This window comes from Arvicanthis niloticus, chromosome 20 (genome assembly GCF_011762505.2).
Source record: "Arvicanthis niloticus isolate mArvNil1 chromosome 20, mArvNil1.pat.X, whole genome shotgun sequence".
In the NCBI taxonomy this organism is placed as follows: domain Eukaryota; kingdom Metazoa; phylum Chordata; class Mammalia; order Rodentia; family Muridae; genus Arvicanthis; species Arvicanthis niloticus.
The window spans coordinates 34,005,525-34,013,917 of NC_047677.1; the positions used below are offsets into that span (position 1 = coordinate 34,005,525).

At 42.4% G+C, this 8,393-nt stretch overlaps 1 pseudogene; it reads left to right on the plus strand.

Annotated features, from left to right (window-relative positions):
• The first annotated feature begins 220 nt into the window (after window positions 1–220).
• Window positions 221–8,136, plus strand: LOC117724244 (RNA N(6)-adenosine-methyltransferase METTL16 pseudogene; annotated as a pseudogene).
• Window positions 8,137–8,393: the final 257 nt, after the last annotated feature.

Here is an 8,393-nt window from a genome sequence, read left to right on the forward strand (position 1 = left end):
GTTACATCACCAAGTACATCCATATCACTAATTACAGTCATACCGAGTGCAGCCATACCAAGTACAGTCACCTCACCAAGTACAGCATCACTAAGTATAGTCAGTTCCCCAAGTATAAGTCACATCACCAAGGACAGCCATACCAAGTACAGCCACAGCAAGCACAGTCACATCACAAATACATTGACCTAAATACAGCCACAGTATCAAATGCAGCCATATGACCAATAAGTACAGCTACATCACTAAGTACAGCCGCCTCATCAAGTACAGCTACATCACCAAGTACAGCTTTATCACCAAGTACAGCTACACCAAGTACAGCCACATCACCAAGTACAGCCACATCACCAAGTACAGCTGCATCACCAAGTACAGCTACACCAAGTACAGAAAACCTCACCAAGTACAGCCACCTCACCAAGTACAGCCACCTCACCAAGTACAGCCACCTCACCAAGTACAGTCACCTCACCAAGTACAACCACATCACTAAGTACAGCCTCACCAAGTACAGCCAGGGCTCTGAGAACTGCACACAAAGCAAGCATAAGCAGACACTGAACAAGGACACGGAGGTTCAAAGAATGTCAAGGCCCTATCCATAGAGAAGGAAGGAGGCTAAAGGTCCACTGCCCCCTAGTGGTAGTGAGCAGAATTTACTTTCCCTGGGCAAAGCAGTGTTCAAGGCAACCTGTAAAAGCAGAAAGTGAAATAAATACCTTTTTATATCCTAATGCTCAAGAACCCCCAGCATGTAACCTGGGAGCTCTCACATGACCAGGAGCTAGGAAAACCCGAGCTCGAAATGAGAGAAAAGAGCACCAGAGGACACAGATATAAGAACCACCCACCTGCGACTTTACAACAGCCGCCAGAACAATGCTTGTGTGAGAACTATGCCAGGTGAAAGAAATTAGAAAACAAAAAAAGTTTTAAAAAACAACAACATATAAAGAGAAACCAACTGAATAGTTAAGAAAAAAAAAAAAAAAAAAAACAGAGCAGCCAAAGCTAGCACTTCTGCAGACAGGCTCAGTAGCACAACCGAGAAAGAGCTCAGCCAGAGGAGAGCATTTTATAGGATGGGATATTTCCATACATCACAGTAGGTCTTTCTTGACAGGTTCATAATTACACACACAATACAACGCTCAGAACTACACACATCATTGTCTATGAAGCCGGAAGTATAGTTTCCCCCAGTACAGAATCTCTTAGACTTCCTCTAGGTGGCTTCCTGCTGTTTATAAACCACCTAGAGCATGTTCCTTTTTGTTTCCTTACTAGCAACACAAAGGGACTTGAAGTGGAAACGTAAGGGTTTCTTGGAAAGTCGGTTAGATGGTGTTTTGTTGGAGCAAACACGTGAAAGTGGACATAGGTGGGAAAGACTCAGGCAAACTCGTGAAGGAGTGTTTCATTGAAGGAGACACAGGAGAGAGGATATTCTGTTAAGGCAAGCATTCGGAGGAAGGACATGTGATGAAGGAATCTTTGTTCTCTCTCACTCTCTCTCTCTCTCTCTCTCTCTCTCTCTCTGTGTGTGTGCGTGTGTCTGTGTGTGTGTGTGTGTGTGTACTGGTCTGCTTGTATTGTGTAGTTGTGCTGTATTTATTGGAACGCTACAGAGAGAAACGTAGCAAAGAAAATAATCTTCTGTTGGCATATTGTAGTGTCTTGTCACTTCTGTGGACTCCGGCTGATTGGATGTACATGCTAAGGTAAGACACTTGCTGAGCCAAGACCCAGGTTGAGGCAAGGCACATGGAGGACATGTGATGTTTGGAGATTATAAATAGGACTCCATGGAATGACAGGTGGAGAGCTTGGCTTGTTAGTATAGCTAGCTGTACAACATGTATGGGTCTCCTGTCTTCACTGATCTTCTCTTCCCTGAGAGAGGCACAGCTGAGAACTTTTCTTGGTGTTCCTGCTGGTCTCTCCTGTTGATTCGAGCTGAGGTTGAGGCCTTGCTGTCTCTGCTAGGCCATGTTATCCCTGTTGCTAAGCTGACTCTATCGAACTGGACTGTTGATGTATTTATGAAATATTTGCAAACGCTGTCTGTTAACCTGTGAACTGAATTGTTGACTTCCAGACAACATAGACAGGAGTCGTTCCAAAAAAACCTTTCTAAACTGGTCTATATTTTTAATGCCTTTTCTTTCCTATAATCTCTGGTGGGTGGTGGGCTATAAGGGAGGTTAAAGCATTGAAGAACCAACATTAAAAATAAGGTTTGAGCTGGGCCCAGGAACTGAGCAGATCCAAGCCTGCAGTTCTGTCCCCAATCACACAGAACCCAGAGGAAGCGGGGCTCCCAGGAACTCTAACCTGGGCAGTATCTTAGGTAAGCAGACAGCAAGGCCTGCCCCAAACAGGAAGTGACTGGGACCCACAAGGACCCAGGAAGTCACTCCTGGCCTGGAGCACTGGTGCCCTTTGGTCTGGGCCAGAGCACTGAGCAGATCTTGGGCAGCAGCTCTGCCCCCAATCTCTAAGAACCCAGAGGAAACGGGACTCCCAGAGCTCTAACCTGGGCAGCATCCTGTCTGCACTTGAGCACTGAGCAGATTTTGGGCCCCAGCGCTTACCCCAGGAGTTACACCGACCCCACAAAGTTCTGATACAACCAAGATAATAGGAAAGACAGGCTTCAGTCAGGGACAGGGCAGGTAGCACTAAGGAGAGACAGATGGCAAAAGGCAAGTGCAAGAACATCAGTAACCCAGGGTACTTGGCATCATTAGAACATAGTTCTCCCACAGTAGAAAGTCCTGAAATCCCCATATGACCAGGAAAGCAAGATTCAGATTTAAAATCACTTCTAATGATGATGATAGAGGACTTTAAGAAGGACATAAATAACATTCTCAAAGAATTTGAGGAGAACACAAGTAAACAGGTAGAAGCCCTTAAAGAGGAAACACAAAAATCCCTTTAAAAATTACAAGAGAACACAAACAAACAGGTGAAGGAATTGAACAAAACCATCCAGGACATAAAAATGGAAGTAGAAACAATCAAGAAATCACAAAGGGAGACTACGCTGGAGATAGAAAACCTAGGAAAGGAATCAGGAGTCACAGACACAAGCATCACCAACAGAATACAAGAGATAGAAGAGAGAATCTCAGGTGCAGAAGATATCATAGAAAATATCAACACAACTGTCAAAGAAAAGGCAAAATGCAAAAAGTTCTTAACACAAAATATCCAGGAAATCCAGGACACAATGAGGAGACCAAACCTAAGGATGATAGGTATAGATGAGAGTGAAGATTCCCAACTTAAAGAACCAATAAATATCTTCAACAAAATTATAGAAGAAAACTTCCCTAATCTAAAGAAAGAGATGCCCATAAACATACAAGAAGCCTATAGAACAACAAATAGACTAGACCAGAAAAGAAATATCTCCCGTCACATTAATAATCAAAACACCAAGTGCACAAAACAAAGAAAGAATATTAAATGCAGTAGGGGAGAAAGGCCAAGTAACATATAAAGGCAGACCTATCAGAATTACACCAGACTTCTCACCAGATACTATAAAAGCTAGAAGATGCTGGACAGATGTCATATAGACCCTAAAAGAACATAAATGCCAGCCCAGGCTACTATACCCAGAAAAACTCTCAATTACCATAGATGGAGAAATCAAGATATTCCATGACAAAACCAAATTTACACAATATCTTTCCACAAACCCAGCATTACAAAGGATAATAGCAGGAAAGCTCCAATACAAGGAGGAAAATTATACCCTAGAAAGAGCAAGAAAGTAACCCTCTTTCAACAAATCCAAAAGAAGATAGGGACACAAAGATAACTTCACCTCTAATAACAAAAATAACAGGAGACAACCATCACTGTTCCTTAATATCTCTTAACATCAATGGACTCAGTTCCCCAATTAAAAGACATAGGCTAATGGACTGGATACATAAACGGGACCCAGAATTTTGCTGCATACAGGAAACCCACCTCAGTGCAAAGACAGACTCTACCTTAGAGTAAAAGGCTGGAAAACAATTTTTCAAGCAAATGGTCCTAAGAAACAAGCTGGAGTAGCCATTCTAAAATCTTCAATCTGAGAACACAAAGCGGGAGGGACTCATGGCTCCACCTGTATAGATAGTTGAGGGTGGCCTTACCAGGCATCAGTGGAAGTGGACAGCCTTGGTACCTGAAAGTTTGGATTCCCTAGTGTTGGGGAATTGCAAGAGCAGGGAGGCAGGAATGAGAGGATGGTAGGAGCACACCCTCATAGTAATTGGGGGGGGGGGGGGGAGAATGGGGTAAGGGGTTAGGCATCAGTGGAACTAGGTGCCCGAAAGTTTGGATTCCCTGATGTTGGGAAATTTGAGAGCAGGAAGGCAAAAATGGGAGAATGGTGGGAGCACACCCTTATAGAAAATCCCAGAATTATATGGATTAGACATGACAGAGGCAGGCCACCAGAAGACTAGATTCCAGAATTCAAACAAACAATTATCTTGATACTAAAATTTGTTTTGAGAATTGTATATTGCAGAATACATAGCCTTGGTGTATCTACTCATCAGGCAAGCTGAGCAGACCTGCTTGAACCTCTGATGTCCTGGAATTCCAGCTGGATGCAGTGAAGACACAGTGTCAGGGGCTTATCAATTTACTCTTCCCCCAACCCCTCTTCTAATATCTCAACACCATAATCAGCTTGAAGAAGTTAATGAAGAGACGGCACCCCTATTCCCTGGGCTTGGGGACTGAGGTGGTTAATATTGGGCTGTCTTTCTATGGAAAAGTAGTGGTTTTGGTGGAACAAGGAGGATTAGGTAGGATTTATATTGCATAGCCATAACCTACTGGTAGAAATATGTAAAATTGTTATTAAGATGAAGTTATAATTTCTTAAATGGTACAAAATTTACTTTGATTTCAAATTTAAGGTTTTCATTGGTACGAGCTTCTTATAAATATAAAAGTGAGATGAATATTGTTGCTATCATAGGCATTGCGCCTGTATAACACATTTAGGAATACAAGGCTTAGACCCAGTCCTTCTTTAACTTTTTTAACTTATTTAAGATGGTTAGACTGTGAGTTAAGGGCCTATAGCAAATTCATGGCTTTGAGTTTATTGTTAGGGTGTTTTCTATATTTTCTTTAGAAATAGCTGAGAGGAGTTAACAGACAACAGTCCAGATTGCCTTACATAAATAGTTGGTTTTCAAAACATCAGAAATCCACAGAATTGACATGACAAACATTTCTGTATTAATGTTCATTTTGATTAGAGACCTGTCTGCTCCTGACAGCTTCCTGTCTTGGATTCTAAGAAGAAATTGAGCATCTTTGGAGTTATTCCAATTGTGGTGAGATAGCCACTAGGCAAGAATTGCCTCTTTCCGTCTACAGACAAATTACTGTCCAGAAAAGGACACACTTGCAGAAGTCCACTGATTATATCTGCCAAGACAGAGTAATCAGCCCTTAATAATTCTGCATCACTAGGTCTGTCAGATGATCCTGGGCCAGAAGGCAGAAGAACAGATGCTCTGACGTTCTGTAGTATAGGGACTGTCCAGGTGTTCAGCGGTCTCTATAAATTGGCTATGTTTTAGAAGCTATGCTTTGTGCTTCCCATAATTTCAGTTAACTCAGTCATTCTGGATTTCTGATGGGGTTGAAAACTTATAGTCTTATAGCCAATCCTTGCTATTTACTTTGAGAGGAAAGATTTGAAAGGATGGTTTTCAACTGACATTCATTCTAAAGCCAAGAAAAAAAAAAAAGCCAGGTTCAAAAATAAGTCTTTAGTTAGGAGAGATGAGAGAGGTTCTGCTTAGTCAACAAAATGATGGACTGGGTATTAGGTCTATCTTGCACCTTACTGACATAAATTGGTATAGTTATGCTCTAATTGTATTTTGAGAGAAAAGTTTTATTTTAACAGGAAAGGTGATATGTAGGAGGAGCTAAGGTGGGAGGAATAAGGAGAGGAGGAAGAGAAGGAGAGGAGGAGCTAGGTGATGAGAGAGAAAGAGAGAGTGGGGCCAGACATGGAGGCAGATGTTCACATGTCTCCGCCAGTCAAAGCTAGTTGATATATCTAGGTTGGGTATTAGGTTACACTTCTGATTGATATTGAGCATTACCAAATTTATAAAGCCATTGGTTAACATTAAAAAATTGTATAAAAGCAAAAAGGAGAAGGGGGTATGGGATAGGGGTTTTCTAGGTAGGGGAAACGGGGAAAGGAGATGGCATCTGAAATGTAAATAAATATCCAATAAAAAAAAAATAAGGTTTGAGCTTTAGGCTTGGCCAAAAGTCTCGTTAGAGTAGCCTATCCAATCACGGTGCTGAGTGGCTTCACAAGATGTCCGAGCGCTTGGAGCGTAGCATCTGCGTTTTTTAGGAGCTTGGCTGTGTGATTAGGTTGGGATTCTGGGCTTTTTCAAGCCCAGCCACACACGCTGCTCGGCTACTGCATTGACTTACAAGATGGCTCTCAGCAAATCATAGATACAAGGACAAGCCACCTGACTTCTCATATCTGGCATCCAAATATCCAGATTTTAAGCAGCATATTCAGATAAATCTGAATGGGAGAGTAAGTCTTAATTTCGAAGACCCCAAAACAGTCAGAGCTCTGACTTGTACTCTCCTGAGAGAGGACTTTGGACTTTCTATTGATATTCCTTTGGAAAGACTAATTCCCACAGTCCCCTTGAGACTTAACTATAGTCACCAGGTAGAAGATCTGATTGGTCTGACAAAACTACTCTCCAAAGAGAAATTGACATAGGGACCGGGGCGTCCTGCATCTGTCTCTTGCTTGGAGCAACCTTAAACAGCTGGAATTTTCTGGCAACGGAAGTGGATGATATGTGCTTCAATTATGCCAAGAAAAATATAGAGCAGAATCACCTATCCGATCTCACTAAAGTGGTGAAAGTGCCACAGAAGACACTCGCAGTGGATACACTTAAGGAAGAGTCTGAGATAGTCTATGACTTCTGTATGTGCAACCCTCCCTTTTGTGCCAACCAATTGGAAGCCAAGGGTGTAAACTCTTGGAATTCTCAAAGCTCTCCACCCAGTTCTGTAAATACAGGAGGCATCACAGAAATCATGGCAGATGGAGGTGAACTAGAATTTGTCAAAAGGATCATCCATGACAGTTTACAACTTAAAAAAAGATTAAGGTGGTATAGCTGTATGCTGGGAAAGAAATGCAGTCTGGCTCCACTGAAGGAAGAGCTTAGAATCCAAAGGGTTCCTAAAGTCATCTTCACGGAGTTTTGTCAGGGTCGGACAATGAGATGGGCCTTAGCTTGGAGTTTTTATGATGATGTCACAGTATACCGTCACTTCCAAGTAAATGAAGATAATTAGAAAAGCCAAGGAAACCCATTACTTTTGTTGTGTTGGAGTCTGTGATGAGAGAATTATCCCTCAAAGCCTCGTCTCTGGGCTCTGAGACAATGGAAGGCATAGTGGTTGTAACAACATGGGTAGAAAAACATCCTCACTGATCTGAAGGTGGAACATAAGTGAATTCCCTGTGGAAGAGAAGAAGTTAGCCTTTTCCTGACAGCCATAGAAAACTCTTGGATTCACTTAAGGTGGGAGAGAAGAGAGCGGATGAGGCAGCTGAGGGAGGTGCCTCGGGCTCCTGGTGACATCATCTTAGCCTTGGAAGAGAGAAAGTCCACTCCCAAAGATCTGAATAGTGGCCATGACGTGGTCCATTGCCCCCAAGAGAGTGCCTTGTGTGGGCCTGATGTGGCAGAAGGCGAATCTGCTACTGTTGGGAGCCATTGCCTCAGCCAGAAGTTACTGTGCCAGGAGGAAATTCCAGAAGCCATGGAGGATGAAAGGGATGAGGAAAGGGGAGGGATGGAGGTCATGGAAAGTTGTAAAGGCTCCATCACTGGAGCCCAGGACGGAGAGGCTTCTGAGACGGGGAATCACCTGGATGGAGCAGCTGGACGCTACCTGTTTAAGTGCTTAATCAACATTAAGAAGGAAGTAGATGATGCCTTAGTTGAAATGCATTGGGTTGAGGGCCAGAATAGGGACTTGGTGAACCAGCTTTGCACCTACATTCGTAATCAAATTTTGAGGCTCGTTGCTAGTTAATTCTTAACTTCTTCTACAGTTAGAAAAATGTCTATATGGGGTTAGGGAGATGGTGCAATGGCTTTGTGTGCTTACTATCCAGAAGTTACCGTGTAGCTGAGGCACAACAAAATGGATCCACCAGCCCACCAACAGAGCTGTTTTGTAACACTTCTACTTCTCTTTTTTAAAAAAATGTGAAATGGGATGTTTTATTTTTTAATATAAGACTTAATAATTGAAAAAAAAAAAGATTTGAAAAAGTTAAAGTTATAGGT